The sequence below is a fragment of the Triticum aestivum genome, chromosome 4A, assembly GCF_018294505.1.
Source record: "Triticum aestivum cultivar Chinese Spring chromosome 4A, IWGSC CS RefSeq v2.1, whole genome shotgun sequence".
Taxonomy (NCBI): Eukaryota; Viridiplantae; Streptophyta; class Magnoliopsida; order Poales; family Poaceae; genus Triticum; species Triticum aestivum.
This window is the reverse complement of record NC_057803.1, coordinates 19,222,916-19,226,827: the sequence shown is the minus strand read 5'-3', so window position 1 is coordinate 19,226,827 and position 3,912 is coordinate 19,222,916.

Genomic DNA, 3,912 nt, shown 5'->3' with positions numbered 1-3,912 from the left:
AATTCATACTAACAACATTGCAATCATGCTCATCATTCAAATATTTAGTGCCGAACATTTTAATGCATTCTTCTTCTAAATCTTGAGCACAATTTTCCTTTCCATCATTTTCACGAAAGATATTAAAAAGATGAAGCATATGAGGCAACCTCAATTCCATTTTTTGTAGTTTTCTTTTATGGACTAAACTAGTGATAAAACAAGAAACTAAAAGATTCGATTGCAAGATCTAAAGATATACCTTCAAGTGCTAGCCTCCCCAGAAACGGTGCCAGGAAAGAGTTTGATGTCTACTACACAACCCTCTTCTTGTAGACGTTGTTGGGCCTCCAAGTGAAGTGGTTTGTAGGACAGTAGCAAATTTCGTTCAAGTGGATGACCTAAGGTTTATCAATCCGTGGGAGGCGTAGGATGAAGATGGTCTCTCTCAAACAACCCTGCAACCAAATAACATAGAGTCTCTTGTGTCCCAACACCCAATACAATGGTAAATTGTATAGGTGCACTAATTCGGCGAAGAGATGGTGATACAAGTGCAATATGGATGGTAGATATAGGTTTTTGTAATCTGAAAATATAAAAACAGAAAGGTAACTAATGATAAAAGTGAGCACAAACGGTATTGCAATGCTTGGAAACAAGGCCTAGGGTTCATACTTTCACTAGTGCAAGTTCTCTCAACAATAATAACATAATTGGATCATATAACAATACCTCAACATGCAACAAAGAGTCACTCCAAAGTCACTAATAGCGGAGAACAAATGAAGAGATTATTGTAGGGTACGAAACCACCTCAAAGTTATTCTTTTTGATCGATCTATTGGGCTATTCCTATTAGTGTCACAAACAGCCCTAGAGTTCGTACTAAAATAACACCTTAAGACACAAATCAACCAAAACCCAAATGTCACCCAGATACTCCAATGTCACCTCAAGTATCCGCGGGTATGATTATACGATATGCATCACACAATCTTAGATTCATCTATTCAACCAACACAAAGAACTTCAAAGAGTGCCCCAAAGTTTCTACTGGAGAGTCAAGACGAAAACGTGTGCCAACCCCTATGCATAAGTTCACAAGGTCACAGAACTCGCAAGTTGATCACCAAAACATACATCAAGTGGATCACATGAATATCCTATTGTCACCAAAGATAAGCACATGCAAGACATACATCAAGTGTTCTCAAATCCTTAAAGACTCAATCCAATAAGATAACTTTAAAGGGAAAACTCAATTCATCACAAGGAGATAGAGGGGGAGAAACATCATAAGATCCAACTATAATCTTTAGCGAAGCTCGTGGTACATCAAGATTGTGCCATATCAAGAACACGAGAGAGAGAGAGAGAGAGATCAAACACATAGCAATTGGTACATACCCTCAGCCCCGAGGGTGAACTACTCCCTCCTCATCATGGAGAGCATCGGGATGATGAAGATGGCCACCGGTGATGGATCCCCTCTCCGGAAGGGTGCCGGAACAGGGTCCCGATTGGTTTTTGGTGGCTACAAAGGCTTGCGGCGGCGGAACTCCCGATCTATGTTTCTTTTCTGGGGTTTCTGTATTTATAAGAATTTTTGGCGTCGGTCTCACATCAGGGTGGTCTCCGAGTCATCCACGAGGCAGGGGGCGCGCCCAGCGGGTAGGGCGTGCCCTCCACCCTTGTGTACGGCTCGGGACTCTTCTGGCTGAACTATTTTACTCCGGGGCTTCTTTTGGTCCATAAAGAATCATCAAAAATTCGCACATCAATTGGACTCTGTTTGGTATTCCTTTTTCTGTAAAACTCAAAAACAAGGAAAAAATAGAAACTGGCACTGGGCTCTAGGTTAATAGGCTAGTCCCAAAAATCATATAAAATAGCATATAAATGCATATAAAACATCCAAGATTGATAATATAATAGCATGTAACAATCAAAAATTATAGATACGTTGGAGACGTATCAATGGGATCGAACTTCAGCTTCTCCTTTTCACTTTCACACTGTCTCCTTGCATCAACAATGACCCGGCGGAAATCATCATCGGGCACATTGTCTGGTTCCTCTTGATCTTCAGCTTCCCCCATTGCAGCGTCACCATATTCAGGGGGCACATAGTTGTCATCGTCCTCTTCTTCTTCTTCTTTGTCTTCCATCACAACCCCTATTTCTCCGTGATTCGTCCAAACATTATAGTGTGGCATGAAACCCTTATAAAGCAGGTGGGTGTGAAGGATTTTCCGGTCAGAGTAAGACTTTGTATTCCCACATATAGGGCATGGAAAACACATAAAACCATTCTGCTTGTTTGCCTCAGCCACTTCGAGAAAATTATGCACGCCCTTAATGTACTCAGAGGTGTGTCTGTCGCCGTACATCCTTTCCGGTTCATCTGTGTGCATTATATATAATTAAGTGTGTCAAAAACCATTATAGAACATCATGAATAGATAAGTGACCAAATTAATAGAAGTTCATCATCACATTAAAACCAAAGTACATACATAGTTCTCATTGAGCAACATATAGCTCTCCAGGGCACCTAATTAAACCATACATTGAAACTATGTAAAACATTTCAATGCAACAACAAATGCGGTCATAATCGCAACCAAGGTAACAATTGGTCCAACGGCGTAATGATACCAAGCCTCGTTATGAATGGCATATTTTCTAATCTTTCTAATCTTCAAGCGCATTGCATCCATCTTGATCTTGTGATCATCAACGACATCTGCAACATGCAACTCCAATATCATCTTCTCCTCCTCAATTTTTTGTTTTTTCCTTCAAGTAATTGTTTTCTTCTTTAACTAAATTTAACCTCTTGACAATAGGGTCAGTTGGAATTTCCGGTTCACATACCTCCCAGATAAATAAAATCTATGTCACGTTGGTCGGCATAATTATCATAAACAATAAATGAACCAAATAGTTATAAAAGATACTATATACCACATCTGAATCATAGACAGGACGAGGGCCGACGGGGGCGGAGACCAAAACCGTCGCACTATATAATAACAAACAATAATAAAATTAATAAAATTAGACAAGTATCTATCTAATCATACAAGTAAGAAGTTTTTTCTTCTACAAGAAAGATAAGAACAAGAATCTCACCACGGTGGTGCCGGCAATGAGATCGGCGCAGGCGATCGACGGCGGTGAAGACGGGGACGGGACGTGACGGACCACTAAACCTAGAAAAATCTTGAGGAAAATGGAGCTTGGTGGTCAAGTTTGGAGAGGAGAAATCTTAAGTAGTGTGGCTTGGGCATTTCATCGAACACCTCATGTGCATAGGAGGTGAGCTAGAGCACCACAAAGCCCTCACCTCGCCGGCCAAGAAAAAACAAAGTAGTGGAGTGCCGTGCTCGCGGGAGAGGGGTATATATAGCCACCTCACACTACAAAAAAAGACACATCCGTGACATTTTGGGCCGAACGAAATTTTTTTTTGTCATACATATGACATTTCTATGATGATAATTGTGACAAAACCCGGTATCATCATAGATGTGGTGGGCTCCTACTTCTATGACAAAAAATCATGACAAAAAATGAGCTTTTCATCCTGGGCGGGCCAGAGACACAGCTGCATGACATTCTTTGGGCCGTCCATGACGGAAAAAACCGTGGTAGAAGCGAGGGGGAGGAAAATTTCGGGGAGTTCCCGGTTACGGTGGGAGGTCGGGGGCCGAGCGATGCGCGTTCCTCTCGTACACGCGCGTGTGTGCGAGGCGTTGGCTCTAACTGAACCCGAGCGAGGCGTTGGGCTCTAACTGAACCCGAGCGATTGCACTGCAGGCTACGCGTTAGTGAACCCGAGTGATCAATCGATGGCTGTTAACTGAACCCGATCGAGCAATTCCTTCGCTACTGTTGCTAACTGAAGCCGATCGATGGGATGAACAG